This window comes from Topomyia yanbarensis, chromosome 2 (genome assembly GCF_030247195.1).
Source record: "Topomyia yanbarensis strain Yona2022 chromosome 2, ASM3024719v1, whole genome shotgun sequence".
Taxonomy (NCBI): domain Eukaryota; kingdom Metazoa; phylum Arthropoda; class Insecta; order Diptera; family Culicidae; genus Topomyia; species Topomyia yanbarensis.
The window spans coordinates 220,782,350-220,807,146 of record NC_080671.1 but is presented as its reverse complement, the minus strand read 5'-3'; the positions used below and the strand labels follow the sequence as shown (position 1 = coordinate 220,807,146).

Genomic DNA, 24,797 nt, shown 5'->3' with positions numbered 1-24,797 from the left:
AAACGTGTAAAAATTTAGTTTTATTTGCAATTATTCTGAAATTACAGCCATTTGCGACTATTTGGCCCATACATTTCTTCGAAATGTAATCGGGGTATAATTGTTGTTATAAAAAATCGTTCCATGAATAAAGTTCCAACTCGAAACCAAGACCTGGTACTGATTGACCAATGTCAAACTCCTTCATATTTTGGACTACGTAGGAGATTCAGTGAAGATTAAGATTATATTCTTTCCTCGCGCGATCTGGAGAGTTTCATGAATTTACACCATCTTATGAAGGTTTAGCTTAACTTAGGAAGAACGGGAAATTATGTTGCGGCGGCAACCCGGATAGAATTTTACAATAGCATTTGCCTTACAAACAATCATAAAACAATAAATATTATAGTTATTACTGTTTCAATATTGTTCGATGCCAAGTTCTCACAGTAGATTTACAATAAAATCTCATGTAACAATAAATTTCACTGTTCAGCAAAAAACTGATACAGTACATTCACATTCAATTTTACTGTTTTCGAGAAAACGATGTATGGAAAAATTGATTTTTTTAATGTTAAGATACATAACCACCCCACTTTTTCACTGTTAAAGTCTATTTCACATTGAAATTTGCTGTAAAAACGTTAATGTTTATTGTTTTTGTATTGTAGCATAATACTAAAACTTACTGTAAATTATTGTAAAATTACTGTACTGTAGCAGTGAAAATCATGGTTTTGTTACTGTACATTTCTATTCGGGTACGGTGCTCAACAAATTACATTTCGGAATAGCACACATATAGCTCTGCGAATAATATTAGAAACCACTATGTTTTATACCTTTTCGCAAGATGTTTACTCATCATCTTGTAAAATGATGATTAATAAACAATTATCTACAAATTGATCGGTGGTTTGGTGTTTAAAAGTTATTTTTACCAATGTTTACAGAAAATATATGCACTGTAACAGAACACAATCAAATCAGCAACGTAGAATCGCCAATAAGCGCACTGTCAAACATTTTATGAAAGAGAAAGTGTAACCAATTGATCGGCCAATTGTTGCCCCGACTCTTATGGGCGGTTAATATGTGCGTCTAAAATTAAATCTGTCGATTAGTCGGTAGTTTAAAGCTGCAACCAGATTTACACAGATTAAATCACTAGACACTCATAGTAATAGACCTGCGAAGGTACTTTTATTGAGCCAAAAAAACTGTTGAAATCCAGGAGCCAAACGAACATCACGTCACACAACGCAAACATGCAAAACAAATATTGCTATTTTATTTTAAATATGTATTTTGTTATTCATAGTAGGCTTCACATGTTATGTCCGTATTAGTATTTCACAATGTTACTTAGAATGATATTTATTGTGTTCTACCTAATTACATAAAAAGGTTTTTATTTATGTTCTTTTTCATCAACTTTGTGTTTTTGAAGAAATTGAATATTTTTATTGCTTTTCTTTATTTTTTGTTGCTTGGTGTCACGCGTATAATTTCTCTTTTGATTCATATATCGAACCACTTGAAAAATTATTTTGATAAAAACAGATAATCGAGCACGTTCGAGCTTGCACAGTTTTGGGTGATGTCAGTTTAACATGCTTGTTTTTCTAGTAGCCAGCTTTGCGGTTTTTATATCCGCGAGTCTATTACTATCACGCTCATTCATAACTACCCAAAATTTGAGTTCGGAGCACTCAATTTCAAAAGTAATAGCAATATGTCAAAAAATGAGTTTTAATTTGAGTAGAACTAACTCATTTCTTGAGTAATCACAAAATCTTCAAAGTTCTGAGTGAAAAAAATACTCTCAAAAAAGTGTGCGGAATTAGGTGTTGATTAAAATTTTTAAAAGAGCCTGAAGTTAAAGCCGATGATCGTTCATCAAACTAGAAGGTAAGTTTCATTGAGTTTTGCTTGCTCTTTCAAATCTTACTTCCAGTTGTGTTTTTGTAGTTTCGGCAATTTATACAAGATGCCGATCGGCATGAAATAGATGTAGAAAACGACCCTTGAAATAAGTTCCCGAACATCGCAAACACCTGGACAACGGTCTGGAGGATCAGGTAAATGATATTTGAAATGACAATGAATGTCTTTGTACTTTTATTAAAAATGCGGAATGATTATTTTTTGTATTTCCCTCTTGAGTAAAATGTACTCAAATTTGACATTTGTATCCCAAACTCAAAACTGAGTAAACGAGGAAAACTCAATTTTTGACTATGTGCACTTTTAATGAAATTGAGTGACTGGCTACTCAAATTTGAGTTGTTATGGATGAGCGTGATGAGTGTTTATAATTAAATCTGCCCAGAAAATTTTTTGTCCTGCGAATCAGCCGCATAAAGCTCGAAAGGTTTGTTTACTCCATGAGAGCGAAAGAGAGAGTATGATGTGTTTCTCTTCCATTTCATTCGTTCAAAATTCGGAATTGTGTTCTGCTTATCGAACGAGATCGTATGGTTCTCCTTCTCGCTTCCTCTACAAACATTTTTGACAGCCGTTAAGCATACGTGTTTGTACTTGTTTTCACTTTTTCCAATTCCGCGCGTAGTGTTAAGTTCGTAATTTTTTTTCTTTTGCTGCTTTGCCGTGAAGAAATATCGGGATAAAGATAACAAATTCGTGGATTGTGGCTGCTTTATTTTATATCGCAGCGACCGTTGAAAATAACATGTTCCGGTGCAAGTGTGATTGGAAATTTTCCCAGCTGCAGCATGTTGATAAAATTCCGTTCGCCTGCAAGTCACTGAGTTGTCCAGTTTCGGAAGATATTAGATTTTTCTCAGTTTTGTGCAATGGAAAACGTTTGAATTCTGTAGGGAAGATTTTTAGTCAGCAGAACAAGGGTAAGTTTTGACAAATCAGCCAACCATAACTGACCAGGTTAGTTTACTTAATCAGAATATTCTTTTTGCAGAGATATTCTTGGAAATGACCGATTATATACCTCTGTGTATTCAAGGAATTCCACTAGAGGTAGAATTTGACTGCACAGATTCGTGCAATTCCAATTCGGTGAAATTTTTGTCGAGAATTTCGTAAATACTCGTCAACTTATCTACTCGGATGTCGTATTTGACAGTGTCATACGTGCGATTAAAATATCTATAAATAGAAATTTGTAGGATATATTATCGGTGCAGCTTCAGCGCAAAATGGTGTTGTCAGGGCTACTTGTGTAAGGATAAATGCTGCACCGCAAGTGGAGCCACCCACAAGATCCGGCATACGAAAAAAATATGACTGTAGACTTAGTTACTGATGAATCGTATGCCATTTTATGTACTATAGAACCCGATCCAAAAATTTTATTTAGTGCTCCTCCACTCGCTGCCATTGCTGTAAGTAACATCAATTTTTTCCGTTAAAAATTACCTTATGTGTAGCAGATATCGTTGTTGTGACATTTTTAAAGCTCTAGTAGCTCCTCATAGTATTTTATTTTCGTTTTGGACAGATTCTACATCGGCATAGTAGGTGCTAGATTTATACAAAATAGCGTATAATCAGACTTCTTTTTTACACTACACCGGTGCACCACCAGCTAGAAACACGAACGCTATTGGCGATTTGCGGCAAAGCCAAAATTAGTCATGCGACACCTATGATTCAGCTCATGAACTGGCAAAGTGATACAGTTTGCTTTTTTTCACCCGTAAGTGAGTCGTAGCTTACAACAAAATCTTCATTATCTTCTCGGAAAAAGCTTACCACTGCCAAAATATGAATGAAACTAGTAAGAAATTTAGTTTTATTTGCAATTATTCTGAAATTACAGCCATTTGCAACTATTTCACTCATACATTTCTTCGAAATGTAATCGGGGTATTATTGTGGTTATGAAAAATCGTTCCATAAATAAAGTTCCAACTCGAAACCGAGACCCAATCAGTACCAATGTCAAACTCCTTCATATTTTGAACTACGTAGGAGATTCAGTGAAGACTATCGGAGAGAAGGATCGGCTGTGCATGATACAAAGCTGACACTTTCCTATTAGCCGGATATATTCTTTCCTCGCCTGATCTGGAGAGTTTCATGAATTTACACCATCTCATGAAGGTTTAGCTTGACTTAGGACGAACGGGAAATGCTGTTGCGGCGGCTACGGTGCTCAACAAATTACATTTCCAAACAGCGCGCATATAGCTCTGCGAATAATATTAGAAACCACTATGTTTTACACTCTTCGCAAGATGTTTACTCGTTATCTTATAAAATGATGGTTTTCCTTCATTTTCATAAATAATTATCAACATATTGATCGGTAATTTGGTGCTTAAAAGTCATTTTTTACCAATGTTTACAGAAAATATATGCACTATGACAGAACAGAATCAAATCAGTAACACTTTCCTTCCAGCGCTTTCTGCGAGCGGTTTCAACGTAGAATCGCCAATTAAGCAAAATATATTCGCAACAGTGTTTGGTTTGACCGAAAAGGGTGGAGGTATGATCTTGGTTTTCAACTATTGTCGTTTCTATTGAAACATTTCACAACATTAACCGGTCCGCAGATACCACCCAACTTGATGCATTTTCCTTTCACGGCCATCATGGCAGCGTTCCTTGGCCGACTTTGGTTTACTGTATTTGTGATTGTATTTTTTCTACTTATCAGGTGTTGCTATCTCGTTATAAGTCCTTTGCTGTGTACTCTGCACACGTCTCACGCTAATATTGGAACCTGTCGAGGCATGAGCCGATCCGGAGACTTACATTGCCTTACGCGAATTGTGTTCAACATACTAGTCGATTCAGCTAGATGTATTTATGCAGACACTTCGAAGCTAGTACACTATTGAGGTAACTTCTCTTTAGGCAACCACTCAACCCAGAACCCACGTAATTGGACAAAGCAACAACCTTTCTTGCGTATATTTAGATATAGTTTTAATCTCATGAAAAAATTCTAGGAATAACACAAAATGACAGTTCTAAAGACGATCTCCCAAAATTCCTCTCCGTAGAAGTTTTGACTGTAAAATCAAGTCGTGAATTATCATCTCAGACACCACTAGCAGACACGCATGGACCATTAAATGTATGAACCAGTTAAAGTTCAAAAATGGTCAAAGTTAAACATTAAAACCACCATGCTAACAAGAAACGCCCGATTTTTGACAACAGGTGGTCTGATTTTTTAAATTTTTAATTTAATAATTTTGGTGACTCAAGCTGTGTAGTTAAACTTCTACAACAAAGCGTTCATTCGAGTTAATCAGCTTGAAATTTCTTTTGCAATCGTTTACACTAATTTCAAAATCTTGAAACACCCGTTAAATTTTACGTTTTGACCCGGCGCAAATCCGTGCAATCCGATTCTACTATATAAATATTCGGAGTTAAGGTTTAATACTTAGCGATAATACTTACTTAGGTGATATGACGATTACATAAGAAAAATAGATATTTTCGGAAAGATTGGGATAGTTTCGTCCCCTTAATCGAATAAGACAATTCAGATTATACTATTATCTTAGAAATATTGAAATTTGTTACAAAATTTGAAATTTTGCGTGCATTTTAGTTAAATATTTCAGTCTAGATAATATTTAACATCGACAGTATAATTTCAAATTGTTACCTAAAGTTCATCAATTTTTGCGCTCCACTAATGCTCAAAAAGTGCTTGCTAGCTTAGCAATCACGCACTGTTGGTAAAAGTAGAATTTCAGCTAGACTTGAATTAGTTATAGCAATATATCTTTTGAAACATTCTTGTGTGACTTACTTAGAAAAGAAGTATTTAGCTATACAAATATTTGAAAGCACTTTTAAATTCACACTTGTATTGAATTACATACTACACGGTGTTCTTATAAGTCCAACTTATAGTATAGTGAAATTAAAACGGAAACCTTTCTCAAATCTGTAAGAAATTTATAAAATTCGACATACAAGTCTTGTATTTCGGAGAAAAATATTTTGATTTTATATTTCCTTAAATTGATACCAATTGATTTGAGCAGTAGTACACAAAAAACCAATGTCAAAAGCTTTATTCATCAATATTTGTTTTTGTTCTTAATATTTCCCTCGGCATGATACTGTACCTTGATGTGGTCCGGGGGCTTTTTCACCAAAGCAGTAATACAGTGATTATATCACATAAACTTGGGATACGATTATTTTCTTTTTAGTTAAGCAACATTGTGATCAATTTTAGTACTTAACTTGGCGACCTTTATTATCCACTACCATGGTCAAATAATATACAATGTGGGTTTAGGGCCCAATTCTCTCTGCAGGCACCTCATTTCAAACGTACAAACGTGGTCTACGCGATAACACAAACCTGGTCACAAATACGAACGCCCGCGATCTCGCCAATATTCAAACACCCCGATTGATTAGGTGAACGTTGGAACCTAAGAACCTAAGCTCGCGCAATCATGAATCGGTCACGTCCGGAAGTCTCCGCCCTTGATCATAGCAGCCCAAATTCATGCCTTTAGTTGGACCAATAGAAATAAAAACTAGACAAGACGTCCATTGCGATCGTTGAAGAATACGCGAACATGCGAACGGCCACACGCTTATAAAAATAATGTGTCCACGCGAAGTTACATACTAGCACACGCGACAAAAACGTCCACATACAAACGCTCGAGTCCTTCTCGATCATCCACGCACGACTACACCCACGATCTCGTAAAAAGTATAACACCCTGGTGACTAAGTGAATGGTTTAGCACTTATAAATTAACAATCCCGGTCTCGAGAGTGAACCTCCAAAAGGGATCTTTAGGGGTGTGCGGGTTAAGGCATATTCTGATGCAGATTAGTACCGTGAGTTAATATCTCAGTCCTTTTTCAATTTTTTGGCCCGAAACCATTGAAAAAAACATTTTTTAGTTTGTTTCCTTTTAAGACAATAACACATCCAAACCCATGCGACTTGCACGACCCTATAGGTTGACTTATCAGATTTACCATAGTTTGCAGATGAAACTTGGGATGGCAGGTTGCAAGCGGATTGACAAAGTGCCAGATCATGCTGTGTGGGGTGCTGTCCCGGTTAACAATGAGGCGAACGAGATATTTGCAGATACGTCATTTAGTAGGACAACTGTCAGTTTGCTGGTTGAGTTTAATTTGGTTTTTTTAAATTTAAAAATCATAAAAGAATAACTAAGGTTTAAGAATGATATGAGTGTACTCGTAAGGACACCCGCTACCAATACATATGAAAAACTGGCACAATTTTTCCAAATTAAAGATCCCTAATGCCCGTGTTCGCGCGAAACTACATGGAAATCGAATGCAAAGTCACATACACTCGACAAAAAAAAATATCAAAATGCTAGAGCCCTTCGCGACCATCCACGCAACCTATACTCGCGCTCTTCCAGACATTATAACATCCCGGTGATAATATGAATGTCTCGGCACTTGTAATCACTCAAACGCAATCTCAAGCGTGAACCTACAGTCCCCCGCACTCGCGCATTCATGAATCGTTCGCGTCCAGAAGTCTCTATCCCTGATTCCAGAAGTCTAGGTCCATGCCTTAATTAAATCAATTAGCTCTACAGTTCCAGTAGGACAACTCTCGAAAAAAAAATCGGCATATTATTAATACTCAATAACAATACTAACTCCTCTTTATTTTTTTTTTTATTTATTTTCGGTCTCATGCGTTATTTTCTTGTGATGACCTTTTTGAGCTCATACATCCAAGAAGAGCAACATTGCTGCCAACAATGATTCTTCTCTGCCATCGGACGTCGCCAGGTTTTAGAACAATGGATATGTATTCTCATACTCGATGGTATCAGATAAGTAGGAACGATCAACAAACTGCAAGTAGTATATTACACATTTCTTGTTTTAAAGTATGAAATATTCGTATTAAAATATTATTTACAGGCTCCACACATATCTCAACACACACAAATACACAAATGCTTGACAGGTGACTGGGCCAAGTGCATTCACTCGTAGGATCTATCATTTCGATGATCGCCTCGATTCTACGAAACCAGTGCACAAATAAGCTGACATAAGCTAGTCTCATCTGGTGAATGCATGTAACCTGGAAACCCCAGACACGACAGGACGAGACGGACAGACTGGACTCGACGGGGCCTAGTTCAGAGTTTTTGAGCATTCTTCAATGCACGGTTATTGACCTAAAAAAAGAAATATTCGGCATGTTATTTTTCCTTTTATTACTGTATCTTGAGTTGGGGTCATACTGATATTCACTAGCACAGTCAATTGGATATTCTCCCATATACATTCACATCCAAAACGTGCAAACGCCCCTAACTTTCGCGATAACACAAACTTGGTCAAAAACGCGAACTTACATTACAATTTCAATCATCCACACACACCTACGCTCGCAATTCCGCCAACATCCCTTTACTTAAGTGAACTTTTCAGCACCTATAACTTTACAACCGCGGTCTCAAGCATTAACCCACCACTCGCGCGATCATAGAACGGCTACGTTCGGAATTCTCTATTCTCGATCAGCCTAGACTCATGCCTTCAGTTGGACCGATCGAGAATGATGCTCATATTCACTAGACAACACGTTTCTCGACCATACACTGAAAATTAATTATTAGATTCACGGTCCGCGCGCGATCGTTCGAGAATATACGTGAATGTGCGAATGGCAACACGGATCTAAAACCGGATTTATGCACGCAAAGTTGGAGACACGCTGGCATTCATATGCTCGAGCCTTTAGCGATCACACTATTACACAATTAGGAAACGCCCACGCTAACCCAGACAGATATGCACTCCTGGACTCGAACGCCAAAAACCACACCTTCCACGCATACACCACCCAGGACTGAACATTAGATTCATACATACAAAGCAACAAGTAATAATTACAGGTATTCGTCTGGCAACCGGGGGAAGTACATCTCAAACGCAGAACTTATCATTTCAATGATGGCCTTGGATCTGCGTTGCCTGTGTTCAAGGCACCATAGCTTTGTCCGTCAGGTCAAGGATGTATGAAACCCGCTAGCCACTACCCTCGGCCCTAGCTGCCCATAAAGGGATAAAAAAATAAAAAAAAAAAAAAAATTTGTTTTTGTTCTTAATATTTGAAAAGCTTGAAATAAATCTGAACGTCTCAGGTTAAATTTTTATTTGTACGTTATAATGTGCTTCTTGCTATTTTCATATTTTCCACAAATAAAAATATCGAAAAGTCTACTTAGCCTTAAGAGGAGGAGGGGGTTGGCAAAAGTCTACTTGTGTCTACTAGGGGGAGGGGGGTGCTGGGTTCAAAAAATCTCAAATTTCGGTCTACGTGGGTCCCTTAACTTCATACATTTAGTTACATGCAAAAAATAACGCCCATATGAACAACGGAAAATAAAACTCAAAAGGACAGAAAATGTTTTATTAAACCCGCTATTAGAATGTAAAGATCAGAAATAAACTTCAAGCGTAAGAATCGGACTGAGATCCTTCAGCATAAGAAACGCTAAAAAAGTTATCAACCGCAAAACTCGACAAGGATGAACCTCCAGTTTAAAAACCGGTTAAAATTAAATAATTCGTATGCAGGAGTATCCGTATATCGCGACGTTCAAGATAAAAAGTCGGCTAAAAACTACTTTGTATGAATCGGTTATATTTTTTCGGTTTTTATACTGAAGGTTATTTAATTCGACTCTTACAGGGGAGAACCTCAGTTCGATTTTTATGCTTGAAGTACATTTGAAGCGGGTTTTACGAAGCATGTTCTATCCTTGCGACTTTTATTTTTGGTCGTTCATATCCACTAGACAACACGTTCCATGGCGACACTAGTGAACTGTAGTGATATGGAAAAACTCACTTTCTTCTTGCATCTGAACCTTACACCAAAAATTACATATCTAATTCACGGTCCGCGATCATCCAAGAACACATGCGAATATGCGAAAGGCACAGGGTCATAAAATATAATTTATACACGCGAAGTTACATACACGTTAGCACACGCGACATAGAAACTCATGCAATCGAAAACGTTAATGTACAAACGCCTAAACCCTTCACTATGATACACGCAATCGCGAACTCCCTACGCCCGCACATATCTGAACCGTAAAATGAATATCACATTCAGAATAACGGTCCACTGTAATTGGCCTTAAGCAGTTTAGTGGGTAACATTTCCCGTCTCGTTTTCAATTGTATTGTTGGGAGACCTGTCGAGACCCTAGCTCTACTGCTCCAGTAGGACAACTCTCGACAAAAATGTACTCTGGGTTTTAACTGGAGTGTGTGACGAAGGGTTACTCCCCCACATATCGCACCGCATGTCCTAACCCCAACTCGTTAAACCCCCTCAGATCCCTCTCCACCAGTCCCCTCAGACTACCACCCCATCAGACCCCGATAATCTAGGTCAATCCAATCTGATCCCTTAGATAAACAGTCAAAACAGAGCACCGTATTATTCGTATAATCTATTCAAATTTATTCACAGATTTGTTTTTTTTCAGGTGTTGAACGTGATCATGGCATTCGGTAATTTATTTGTTTTCGTGACACTTATTCAGGATTTTTTTTGGTAGCATTGTTTACACCTGATCTCCATGATAGTCCACCCTGGACACTAATCCAGACACATTAACCTGCCCAGAAACCAGTGTCATGCAAACTCGTTCGAGTCCAAATGCTTTCCGAGTTTCAAGGTTTTGCGATCGTCTAAATATTTCAAATTAATGGTAACGATAAACTTTGTCGGATAGAAAAACTTTCAGTATAGTAATAGTCTGTATCACCTGGCAATCTGACTTCCTTGAATAGCACAAACCGTCGTCTTTTATATCCTTGCATTATGGAAATTGCACAAAACTCGGAAGGATACGACCAGCACCGAGCTATAGGACGATTGGTAGTGGTCGAAACATTTAAGTGTTACTCCGGAGCTTGAGCTCCAATTGAACCACTAATAATCTAATGGCTGCATAATTATTTCGTGGTTAGTTTGTGTGGTGTGAATCAGAAATGTAATTCTTGGATTATCAATTACCAAACTTTTTTTTCTTTCCAGGAAATGAACCACAACGGCAGCCGATACACGTCGTTCGCCTTTGCTAGTGGAGGGATCGCTGGCAGCGGCGGTGCCCGAGGGGAACTGAGCAGTAGAAATTTGAGAAGAAAGCTGAGAAGTCCGATGGCAGAGTCGACACAGCTGGACAGCAGCGGTATCCGGGGGAATCTTTACGGCAGTCCGGTACGACAGGTTGGAGTTGGGAAAAGAAGCCTACCTCTCCGTTGCAAAATAGCAGGACAAATTTTAGAAGCAGCTGAACGGCGTCTGTGGATCGATTGATTGTTCCTAAGTGAGTATGCAAGTTTACACGTCCTTTATAGGTTCTAATTCAAGTTTAATTTTGCAGGATTTATACGGATGTTCAGAGCCGAGGATTGGTTAATCGGTTGGTAAAGTACCACGACAAATCGCAAACGCCGTTAAATAGGAGTCAATCGATGACTAGCCTGTACTCGATGCCGGGTCAATTTCATGTGTGGTGGAGGAGAAACAATTCTTCGATAGCTCCCATTGGTTCGGATTGCCCCGTCAGAGAACTCCGTGTTTCAGGCTGACACAAGGTGGAACGGGAGGGATCGTTGCTCATTCCGGCGGAACCTCATCTGAAGATGGTCCGAACACATAGACACGAGGATGAGATTGATGCGGAAAATAGTGTGATTGCGCCTTCGACAGAACTGGATGCCGATTGGATTAAGAAACAATGTAAGGAACTATCGGAGGTTGATTCAGGCGCAGCTTGTACGAAGCAAGCTCGGGAAATTACATACACGGCTTCGCACCCGTGTCGAGGGTCGGCGAATCAGCAGCTGCAGACGAAGAAATTATGTAGTATAGCCTCGAGCCTGGTGATGAACACTCCGAAAGTGGAACACGTAGCGCCCCGACCGGCACGATTAAATGTGGATGTCTTTCTCGACGCCGGCAACATTGAATACGACGGTTCCAGTTAGCATGATTGAATCGAGCAAACCGGCAAAATTAAGTAGAATTGATTCCGCTCCTTTGTCACAGATTACGAGAATTGTTCCGAAGTTTCAACCGCCTCTGATGGAATATCCGCCACTAAAGCTAACATTGTTTAACAAATATAATGTCCTGGCGCTAATAAAAATTTTGAAACAAAAAAATATTGCTGTTTTTGTTTTTATTTGAAAAAAAAGAAAACCCGAAGGTTTAAAATAAGAGGAAGAAAACGAAAATAATGAGCACGACGATCGCCCGATTTTCTATAGTTCTACATCGGGCTCACGTCGGTCCGATTACGTCGACGCGTTTGGCATATTCGAAGGTTGACGCGGTTTATGCAAATGGTGCAAAATTGCAGGATATAAACCCGATATCCTGCTCTGATCGGCCCGTTATCGGGCTTAGTCGGCCCGATCATCGGCCTGATAAACGGGCCGATTGAGCTCTACAAAATTTACTGGGTGGCGATTTATATCTCGCGTGTTTTTTGAGAAGGGCCAATGAGCATACGGTCAAAATTCACTTTGAGAGAAAATTCTGGGCACACACTGATATAGGGATGTTATGCCGCAGAGGTATTGTGTTATAGAATCCAGGATAATATGACGCATTTATGTCACAGATATTATGACGCGCCCTTCTTTATGAGCAGGAACGCTATGATGCTGCTCCTATGCGTCAAAATGTTCGAAACTATAAGTGAATCCTCGACTTTATGATGCAATGCCTTTGCGTCATAACATCCCAGTATCGGGTACATCATATAATTACGGCATTTATGACGCAGTACAGAGTCTGGACCTAGGGGCAGATCACTCTAGAAATGTATATCAAATTTGTATCAAATTAGAAAAAATGTATTTAATTTCTATTTTTGCATCAACTTTGCACTCCCTCGCAGAAAAGTTTGTTTAACAAACGTCCTACGCTGCTTCACTTTGTTCGACGTTTTGTTGAATGTAGGGCTATTTTTTTGTAGGGTTTTGACGTCTTACACGCAACGCAAAATATATTGCACGCAACGCAAAATACATTATAAATTTCTATTTTGATGGAAAAAAAATGCATTTAATTTAGCTGATTTTTAAAAATGCATCACAAGTGATCTGCCCCTAGGTCTGGACATTACGACACTAGGATGATTGCGGACTTCAATACAGAGTCTGGACATTACGACACTAGGATGATTGCGGACTTCAATACGTACATTTATTTTTGGAACGTATGACGCATTATTGTGCGTCGCAATGTCCCAGATATTAAGACGCACATTATTTTTGGATGTTATGGCCTGGGACATTAGGACGCAGTTCTTCTACAAGACTATAAGTGCGTCATAGTGCCAAGAGTCTGCACTGCGACATAACATCCAAAATCGAATGTGCGTCATTACGTCCAGGGTATCGTGACGCACAATGGCTGCGTCATAAAACCTGAAAATAAATGCGCGTCCAAGGTAACCTATTATGAGCAGGGATGCCATTATGCCAGATTTATCTGGCACAGCCAGAGTTTTTTGCAGCTTCCAGATAAAAAGACAAACCTCTTATTCTGCCAGATTTTTGAAATATAGAAGTGTTTGCACACACATTTTGAAAATTTGGGGCATATTTTCCCAAATTTATCAAAAATCGATTGATACATTTCGATAACTTTGGGGTCGCTGTTAAGTGACAGATTGTGCCAGACATTTTTAGATGATCTGCCAGATATTCTTTGGGAAATAGTGGCAACCCTGATTATGAGTAAAAGTTCCACCTATATTTTATCGTCTCAGATGTAAATGGAAGTCTTGCCAGCAAGGATACCACTTATATTTTTCCAATGTCTTCACATTTCATAATAAAATGTCTTCATTTGTCTTCACCGAAGAGGATTCTGAATCGGTTTTTGATTTTGAGCCAGAATTCTGCTAGAAATCAGTGATGACATCCGCAAAAATTTGTCTTCAAAATTAAAAGTGGACTTTTTTCTCAATAGGGGCAATCTGCAAATGAGATCCCTCTTTTTTCGCTTTCTCTTTCGCTTATTACTGCAAAACCATAAAGTTTTTTAAACATTTATCGGTATGTTTCGAAAGACTAAGGTTTTACTAGTTTATTACGCAAATAGTTGTAGGGAATTCAGAAAGGTGACCGAGTAATTCAAAAAATAAAGAAATAACAGGCCTTAAAATTGACAAATTAATTGACTTTTAAAAAGTGTACGAATATGAAATTGTGCCATTTTCACACCAAGTCATGATTTTTTATGTGTAGTGTACGGAAACTTGCACACTTTAGATTACAAATGATAAGAAAATGACAGGTGATGATTCTACTACCACATTTGTAAAACAATACCTATATTAAATAGCGCAAACATTTATGAAATAATATTAAGCATAAACACTAGAGGTGTACGAATATGAGATTGTGTCACTGTATTTTGGCGAGCTCGTGCGATGGCATTTTTGCACTTATTTTAGCAAACAAGCACTCGTTGGAAAAGTTATACACCTGGCCTGGCAACGTTTTGGAAATAATGATTTTATGCAAGGCTAAATATTTTTCAAGTTAAATCCAATAAGGCAAAGGCACTTTCTTCGATGTGGAAGTATTCTGGGAGTACAATAGGTCACTATATTCGAGATTAAATAAAACAATGTACACACCTAGAAAATCAGGCGATTCAACATTTATTTGAAGAGGATGAATACTGCAAATTATAGAAAAATTAATAACACAAATAATAAATGAAATCCATTGACGTCATCAGATTAAAAAAATGAGGTAGTGGCAAATAATATGAAAAATCATGAAACCTGCGCGTCTGGTTTTGTACTCGAAAATGATTTACTTGGTGTCCTTGTCGTAACTTGTGTAACTGAAGTTTGTGCATTCCGGTTAAAGTGATTGCATAGCTGTGCGACGATCACGTTTTCGCTCCGGAGCATTTTTTGGATTCTTTTTCCTTCTCTTTTTCGCTCATTTTTTTCGATTATGTTCTTCAACAACACCCTAAATTATTATATTGTTAAATACGGATCGTCGCGGTTGCGGTAATTACCGCAACCGCGCGGTATTTACCGCACCTGCACCGCAAAATTTGCGGTGCGGTGAGACACTTTTTCCCGCAGATGCGGTGCGTGAAAGAGCTTTTACCGCGCGGTTTTACCGCAACCGCGCCGCAAAAAAAATTGATGAAGTGATAATTTTGATTATTCTAAATTGATAAACAGACTGCTATAACGAAAGAAAATCTAGCTGCACGGAAAACCCCGCAATCGCAAAAATTGAATATTGCATTTGTTGATTTTTGATTTGACTGTTTCAACTAAAAATTGTTGGTACAACTAAGTGCACTGTTGAATTTCGCATCACCAGTTTGTTAAAAAAATTGTTGTTTTTGAAAGCTGTTAGTTAGCTTAACAGAAAGACAGCAAAAAGAAAAACAAAAATTTGCAACGCAAATTTAACTATTGCTTTGGTTGGAAAGGATACGTTGACAAGTTTGCTTCTAAAATGTTAAAGTTAACAAAAGTTTGTTGGTTTCGAAGTAAAATCTACAAATCGGCTGTAAAAAGCTTGAAGTGACTCTCTAAACATTACTATTAAAACTCATCCAAGTATATTTGTATTTAATTCATTTGCAAAATATTTTTTTACTGACTTCAGCAGGTGCTCAAACGCATATTAAGTCAAAGAGTTATTTTTAAATGTTGTGTTTGTTAAATGGCCGCATCCTAAGTCAATTGATTGCAGTTCCATTTCACTGCAGGTAAAAAATCGCTGTAAAACAGAAGAAGTTTCTGAAAATCATTGTATGACAGTAAATGATAGAGTGACGTATGTATTGTGTATCATCATTATGAGTATTCGCAAAGAAGAGAAAAGCCATTGAGCTCATGTTAAATATAACTCGAGATAAAACCAAGAAAACGCCAAATCCTGCTATTATCGTATCACCTGGACTGAACTTTCCAAAGTGTGAAAATGGTAAAAAGGTAAGAAATAAGACCAGACGTATAAAAATGAATTCACTTTTGTTGTTTGTATTGAAAATCCGTCTCAGATTCAATAGTAAGTACTAAACAGATATTGACGGCATTATTATTTTTTTAAAGTTGTCTCCAGTAAAGGTTTCACACAGTAACTTGTAACCGAAAGCTTCAAATCACATTTTTCTCGATTTCGAAAAAATAACTCAAAGCCACCATAAAATAAATTCTTGGCCAAATATACCATAATTACCTATATATTAAAAAACTTTTTAGCAAAATTTAGTCGCTTTTGTTTTTATTTTTTGTATTGAAATAAGTTTTTGGGTGTTGAGCCGTTTTGTATTAAACCCAATTCATATAAAACAGGCTCTTCGATAAAATGTATTCATTTGATATTAATCAAAACCTATCAACACAAACCCAAAATCTAATAATGCGATTGTTTACTTACTTTTTGTTTACTTTGTCTTCCGTTAATTGCTCAGTCGCTTCGACATTTCGATATGGATCGTAAATTTATAGAAAACCTTTCTGGTAGAAAACCTTTCTGGTAGAGGTATATTCATTTGCAGATAGGATTATTTGAATCCTTGAAATTGTAATTTATTGGTAATTCACTATCAGTTGGTTGGTGTTAAGCCAGACGCAACTATATGACTTTGCATTGTATTTCAAATCTGGCTAAAGTCGAATGTAGCGAAAGAAATTCGTTATCCAGTGGCATTATTGACTCACTTTTTTTTTAAGATTTTGCGATTTGGTCCGGTCTGACTTTACACCGATTAGTTGTACTATAAATCGGGTTATTTTTGCTATGGATATTAGGAAGACGCATAAAGATTCAATTCAAATGCAATCACTTTCTATTTTCGCGAAATTCCTTTTATCCAAATGGGCATAATTAATGTGACATTCATTCATTCTCAAATCATTCTGGGGAAAATTTTCAATAGGATCTATATAACATTGAGAGCAGCTGTTTCTATTTCGATGATTACGTCATTATAAAACTTTCCACGTTTCCAGAACATATCGAAAGATGATAATTTTATGCAGAGTTAAGAGATAAATGTTGAAACGAGCGCACAATCAACAAGAGAAAGTATACAAGGAGAATCTTTCATTGAAGCGACTCAATAAAACTTCCCAAGGATTGCTTTAAAAATATAAAAAAAAAACAATTTAACAGTGATTATTTTATGGAACTTGTTCTGTCGATAAAATGATGCATACCTTAGAAAACCCTTGCCATTCACCAAAAAAATCTACTTACTTGCTAAAGGAACAGAAAGAAACGCTAAAAAACACCTACATTAAACTTATCAAGAGAAAAAAAACTATGACAGTCAAAACCATATAAAGCATAAGTTAAATAAACAAAACAGCATAAAATATACCAGCTTCACGGTATACTAGTATGAAAATGATGGGAAAGTAAATTTCTTGTGTGTTTTTTTGTCAACGGCCAATTAGCGATTTGCGGCAAAACCAAAATTAGTCAGGCGACACCTATGATTCAGCTCATGAACTGGCATAGCGTTGTTTGCTTTTTTCACCCGCAAGTGAGTCGTAGCTTACAACCTACACGCTCATTCAGAACTACTCAAAATTTGAGTTCCGAGTACTCAAATTCAAAAATCTAGGCAAACTGTCAAAAAATGAGTTTTGAGTTGAGTGAAATTATCTCATCTCTTGAGTAACCGTTAAGTTTTAAAGTTTTGGGTGAAAAAATTACTTTGAACAATTGACTAAAGTTGGGTGTCGACCAGAACTTAAAAAAAAGACCTTGCTGTGAACAGGAAGGCGCGGGAACATTCAGGAAAATCAATCGTAAGTTTCGCCAAGTTTTATTTTTGCTTTAACCTAATTTCTTTTGATTTTTTTCAGATCCAGCCGTTACTAAGAGATTATGATCTGCATGCTATCTAGGAAGGGGGAATATTCAGGAAAGAAAAGCTCCCGGAATATATGGACCGAGATCCAGACATAGTGTTAACGCCGGGAGGTACAGGTAAATAACATTTTAAATTACGTTGAATTTTCATATAGCTATATTCTAAATTTGGAGTGGTTATTTCTCATATTTTGTTTTTGAGTAAAAAGTACTCAAATGTTGACCTGTTCAACTCGAACTCAAAACTGAGTAAGCGAGAAAAACTCTCCTTTTGACTATGTGCACTTTTTATGAAATTGAGTGGCTGGCCACTCACTTTTGAGTTATGTTGGATGAGCGTGTAAGAGAAGAGACGACAACAGGCTTCTTGCTCTTCTTAATTTTCTCGACTTGGCCCTGCCGTAAATCTGAAGACAATAAGCGTTCATCGTTGCCAGATTCCCTTTGAATGTTTATTACAATTGCCGAAAATAAATGTACCTAAAAGATCGCACCTCTACCAAGAATTTACAATGCTAGCTGCATTTAAAAATTAAATTAAATATTTATTCATGTCTCTCTTAACAATACACGTAACTATATCGTCATTCAGGTCTTTTATTCAATTTGCACGAAATGTTGATGCATATGAAAAATAGCCAGAATAGATTCAGCAGCACTGTTTTCCATCCCGTTTGTAAATATAATGAACGCTCATGACTGGCAAAATGACCAATCAGAAGCTGGTTCAATATTGAGGTTAGGACTGGATCAAATTGGCTACGCGATTGTCTTCTCTTCTCTTAGCTTACAACAAAAACTTCATTTTCTTCTCGGAAAAAGCTTACCACTGCCAAAATAGGAATGAAACGAGTAAAAAATTTAGTTTTATTTGCAATTATTCTGAAATTACAGCCATTTGCGACTATTTGGCCCATACATTTCTTCGAAATGTAATCGGGGTATAATTGTTGTTATAAAAAATCGTTCCATGAATAAAGTTCCAACTCGAAACCAAGACCTGGTAGTGATTGGTACTGGTACTGATTGACCAATGTCAAACTCCTTCATATTTTGGACTACGTAGGAGATTCAGTGAAGATTAAGATTATATTCTTTCCTCGCGCGATCTGGAGAGTTTCATGAATTTACACCATCTTATGAAGGTTTAGCTTAACTTAGGAAGAACGGGAAATTATGTTGCGGCGGCTACCCGGATAGAATTTTACAATAGCATTTGCCTTACAAACAATCATAAAACAATAAATATTATAGTTATTACTGTTTCAATATTGTTCGATGCCAAGTTCTCACAGTAGATTTACAATAAAATCTCATGTAACAATAAATTTCACTGTTCAGCAAAAAACTGATACAGTACATTCACATTCAATTTTACTGTTTTCGAGAAAACGATGTATGGAAAAATTGATTTTTTTAATGTTAAGATACATAACCACCCCACTTTTTCACTGTTAAAGTCTATTTCACATTGAAATTTGCTGTAAAAACGTTAATGTTTATTGTTTTTGTATTGTAGCATAATACTAAAACTTACTGTAAATTATTGTAAAATTACTGTACTGTAGCAGTGAAAATCATGGTTTTGTTACTGTACATTTCTATTCGGGTACGGTGCTCAACAAATTACATTTCGGAATAGCACACATATAGCTCTGCGAATAATATTAGAAACCACTATGTTTTATACCTTTTCGCAAGATGTTTACTCATCATCTTGTAAAATGATGATTAATAAACAATTATCTACAAATTGATCGGTGGTTTGGTGTTTAAAAGTTATTTTTACCAATGTTTACAGAAAATATATGCACTATAACAGAACACAATCAAATCAGCAACACTTTGCTTCCTGCGCTATCTGTGGAGGCTTCAATGTAGAATCGCCAATAAGCGCACTGTCAAACATTTTATGAAAGAGAAAGTGTAACCAATTGATCGGCCAATTGTTGCCCCGACTCTTATGGGCGGTTAATATGTGCGTCTAAAATTAAATCTGTCGATTAGTCGGTAGTTTAAAGCTGCAACCAGATTTACACAGATCAAATCTTTAGACACTCATAGTAATAGACCTGCGAAGGTACTTTTTTTGAGCCAAAAAAAACTGTTGAAATCCAGGAGCCAAACGAACATGACGTCATACAACGCAAACATGGAATATTGCTATTTTATTTTAAATATGTATTTTGTTATTCATAGTAGGCTTCACTTGTTATGTCCGTATTAGTATTTTACAATGTTACTTAGAATGATATTTATTGTGTTCTACCTAATTACATAAAAAGGTTTTTATTTGTTCTTTTTCATCAACTTTACGTTTTTGAAGAAATTGAATATTTTTATTGCTTTTCTTTATTTTTTGTTGCTTGGTGTCACGCGTATAACTTCTCTTTTGATTCATATATCGAACCACTTGAAAAATTATTTTGATAAAAACAGAAAATCGAGCACGTTCGAGCTTGCACAGTTTTGGGTGATGTCAGTTTAACATGCTTGTTTTTCTAGTAGCCAGATTTGCGGTTTTTATATCCGCGAGTCTATTACTACCCTCTAAGAACGGTTGGTTTCAAAATCGTCCAACGAAGGACGTTTGTTGTACCAATTTGGACATCGTCCAAATAACCGTTCAACGAACGTCCATCGTTGGACCCGTGTTGAACGATTTTGAAACAATTTTTTGGACTTCTCAGTGGGTATGAGTGTTTATAATTAAATCTGGCGATTCATATCTCGCGTTTTTTGAGAAGGGCCAATGAGCATACGGTCAAAATTCACTTTGAGAGAAAATTCTGGGCACACACTGATATAGGGATGTTATGCCGCAGAGGTATTGTGTTATAGAATCCAGGATAATATGACGCATTTATGTCACAGATATTATGACGCGCCCTTCTTTATGAGCAGGAACGCTATGATGCTACTCCTATGCGTCAAAATGTTCGAAACTATAAGTGAATTCTCGACTTTATGATGCAATGCCTTTGCGTCATAACATCCCAGTATCGGGTACATCATATAATTACGGCATTTATGACGCAGTACAGAGTCTGGACCTAGGCAGATCACTCTAGAAATGTATATCAAATTTGTATCAAATTAGAAAAAATGTATTTAATTTCTATTTTTGCATCAACTTTGCACTCCCTCGCAGAAAAGTTTGTTTAACAAACGTCCTACGCTGCTTCACTTTGTTCGACGTTTTGTTGAATGTAGGGCTATTTTTTTGTAGGGTTTTGACGTCTTACACGCAACGCAAAATATATTGCACGCAACGCAAAATACATTATAAATTTCTATTTTGATGGAAAAAAATGCATTTAATTTAGCTGATTTTTAAAAATGCATCACAAGTGATCTGCCCCTAGGTCTGGACGTTACGACACTAGGATGATTGCGGACTTCAATACAGAGTCTGGACACCACGACACTAGGATGATTGCGGACTTCAATACGTACATTTATTTTTGGAACGTATGACGCATTATTGTGCGTCGCAATGTCCCAGATATTAAGACGCACATTATTTTTGGATGTTATGACCTGGGACATTAGGACGCAGTTCTTCTGCAAGACTATAAGTGCGTCATAGTGTCAAGAGTCTGCACTGCGACATAACATCCAAAATCGAATGTGCGTCATTACGTCCAGGGTATCGTGACGCACAATGGCTGCGTCATAAAACCTGAAAATAAATGCGCGTCCAAGGTAACCTATTATGAGCAGGGATGCCATTATGCCAGATTTATCTGGCACAGCCAGAGTTTTTTGCAGCTTCCAGATAAAAAGACAAACCTCTTATTCTGCCAGATTTTTGAAATATAGAAGTGTTTGCACACACATTTTGGAAATTTGGGGCATATTTTCCCAAATTTATCAAAAATCGATTGATACATTTCGATAACTTTGGGGTCGCTGTTAAGTGACAGATTGTGCCAGACATTTTTAGATGATCTGCCAGATATTCTTTGGGAAATAGTGGCAACCCTGATTATGAGTAAAAGTTCCGCCTATATTTTATCGTCTCAGATGTAAATGGAAGTCTTGCCAGCAAGGATACCACTTATATTTTTCCAATGTCTTCACATTTCATAATAAAATGTCTTCATTTGTCTTCACCGACCCAGTGCCTCAAAAATCGCGCGCATCGTGCTCCAATATGGCGGATTGCATTTGACGTTACCGTTCCAAGCCATTAGAGCGAAAGAGAGGGTGATTTTCTGCTATTCGGATTATTCACCTTCTCGCTCTTTCAATTTTTCGGTTCAATACCAACGCGTTTTTTCCTTTTTTTCATTGTCAGTTTTTTCAATGCAAACTGGTTGTCGGTTGTCTCGCTACCGCAGAAAATAAAAATCCCCAAAACTAGGAGAATCGTTAAGAGTTGCTGGGATTATCCGGGAAGCCGCATAGAGTTTCCTTCGATCCTTATGGATGTCCTGCTTCTTACCTATGGGACAAGACAGCGAAGTTCCACCCGGGATGAGCGAGTAATCAGTAAACACCTAAAGACAGAGAAACTGCAGCAGCTGAAAAAGGCATTGTTCGTTTGTTGTATGGTGGTATCGGTGGCATTTTCTTTAAGTCCGAAACTTTAACACTTTGATTCGTGGCTCGGCGGACACCCGGATCTTGGTGGCAACGCCGGCCGTTGTGGAACAACAAAATTTTCTCGTAAGTAGTGAGTGGTTATGCAAACTGAAGAAACATAACCTATATTGTTTTTTCAGCACCAATCTACACATTGTTTTCTGGCGACGGTTCCGAAGTTCCTGATAATAAAATGAGTCCCGTTAGCACCGTGCGCGACGAAAGCTTTTTCAACATCTACTAAAATGTCGGCAATTGGATCGCTGCTGCCAAAGGCATCAGGCCATTTTCGAAGTTTGGAGAGAATATTAATCAGAAGTGTTAAAGTGAGTTCCGCTTTCACTTTTATTTATTGATTTAAAGCAGTGCTTTTCTCAGTGGCCAGCCGGATTTTATTAATAAACTATCCAAAGTACTGCTGACTGGCATTTCAAAACTGATCGGAACAGGTTCCGAAGAAAACAATGAGGCACACTACGCGGCATACAATGCATTGGCACAGAGACCGGTTGAATTGCATACTTCGATTAGAGACACCTTGGTAACATTGGCTGCTAACCGGTTTGTTCGTTTTGGTCAACAATATTTCGGAAGTGTTGGCTACAGAAAACAAAGAAGGAAATCTTTGAACCGACCAGAGCACTGATTGCGAAAGTGTACGGTGTGCTTTTGCCCCTCAACAGTGACGAGCGGAAGCTGGAGGTGCAAATCAAGGAACTGCTGGCTCTGACCAACAAATCTGGAAAATCGGCATGGCCACTCTAGCGGCTACCAATGCATCTATCGTAAGCTGATTTTGGCCTGACCCGAACAGCAAAACTGGCTAGGTTTTAAAGATGTCTCATGCTTGCTAAATGCTTCAAACGGCCTCTATTAAAAGTCTGTGTAATATGTTCTACCTCTAAACTACCGCTCAGCTCGGAACCGTCTCCTAAAGGCACCGAGGTAATGGAAACTAATCAAAGCGTTGTAAGCATGGAAGCAACTTTGATGAAAACCTTCATGGCACTTCTGCAGTGTGGTTACAACAAAGCTAAAATCCAAGAGGATATCGCCCACTGTTTGGACTATCTGGCTGTCAGTGATAAGAAATTTTTTTACCAAACGACTACTTAAGGCTTTTCTGAGACTGCTGAAGTTGACCAAGAATCCGGTACTGCATATCGCCAGTGAACAAGCATTGTTTTGAACTATTCGAGGACTTTCAAGTGGGGAACAAGGGGACCAGGATTCGATATGAAATATTAACAATGAAATGCTCAATTGGTTCCTGATTGAGTTAGTACGGAAGGTGAACGAGTCGCATGCTTATTTAAAACACCTGCGCCATTTGGTTGTTGGCTATAGTTAAAAATTGTAGCAGTGTAAGCCGGTGGAGAATAACATACACATTCTGCAGCTGGAATTTACTGATTTACTCTCAGAGGATAGTGGTAAGGTATAACATTTTCTTTTTTGACAGTGCACTACACCGGTGTAGTTGGTAGTTCAAGCTTAAGTGTAATCAGTTTATCTCTTTTTTGCACATCGGTGTAGCACAAAGTAAAAACAAAAATGCTATTAAATTGCGTTACGACGAAATTAGGAATCTCTAATTTTTTTAATTTTTGAATTCTAGGATTTCAGAATATAAGAATTTTAAAATACTGGAATTTCAGAATTTGTGAATCGTCGAATTTCACAATTTTCGAAATCCAAAATTTTAGAATTTTAGAATCTTTGGATTTGTAGAATATTAGAATTTTATAATTTAAGAATTTTAGTACTTTAGAATATCAGGATTCTAGATTTTAGAATTCTAGAATTTTAGTATCTCAGAATTTCAGATTTGTAGAATATTAGAATTTCATAGTTTAAGAATATTAGAATTTTAAAATATCAGGATCTTAGAATTTTCAGAGTTTCATAATTTTATGATTTTAAAATTGTAGAATTTTAGAATCTTTGCATTTTAAAATTTTAGAATTCCAGAATTTGGAATTTCAGAATTTTAGAAGTTGATGCAGCACACGACGACAGTCAAATCAGCCCCTCGGCACGAGTGCTGAGAGAGAGGAGAGAGAATAAAAAATGAGCAATTTCTTTGAACAGGCCAGTAAAAATTAACGCTTTATAACGAAAACACGCGTCTTTATTGAAGCACCCGAAAACCTCTAAAAACCAATCCAACTGAGCTAATTTCGAACAGTTTTGGTCACTTCGAGCCAGATAAACAATTTTTGATGGTTTTTACGTTAATTTTTGGTGTTATCCAGTCGAAAAAGCCAAATTTTCTCGATTTCCCTCGTGTGGAAAAGTTCCGGTATTTTTTCCAGTTGATGCGACGTACAGTG

At 37.2% G+C, this 24,797-nt stretch overlaps 1 protein-coding gene and 1 long non-coding RNA gene across 7 annotated transcripts in view; one reads left to right on the top strand and one right to left on the bottom strand.

Annotated features, from left to right (window-relative positions):
• Positions 1-24,797, bottom strand: part of LOC131682921 (putative fatty acyl-CoA reductase CG5065) — an 833,091-nt gene that overhangs the window by 634,750 nt on the left and 173,544 nt on the right. Inside the window, exon 1 of one of the 2 annotated variants that reach the window (XM_058964737.1) lies at positions 17,257-17,337. The exons of the other annotated variant lie outside the window; for it this stretch is intronic. The gene's annotated coding sequence lies outside the window, so the exon portion shown is untranslated. Of the gene's footprint in view, positions 1-17,256; positions 17,338-24,797 lie in introns of those variants that run through there. 2 annotated transcript variants of the gene reach the window in all.
• On the top strand, positions 2,532-12,130 carry LOC131682923 (uncharacterized). Of its 5 annotated transcripts, XR_009304261.1 has the most exons (6): positions 2,532-2,852; positions 2,924-3,347; positions 10,476-10,700; positions 10,783-10,957; positions 11,030-11,321; positions 11,379-12,130. It is a non-coding gene; the product is annotated as an uncharacterized LOC131682923 (long non-coding RNA). The 5 variants fall into 5 exon arrangements; XR_009304264.1 differs by having other exon boundaries at positions 2,924-2,982; positions 10,476-10,957; XR_009304260.1 differs by having other exon boundaries at positions 10,476-10,957.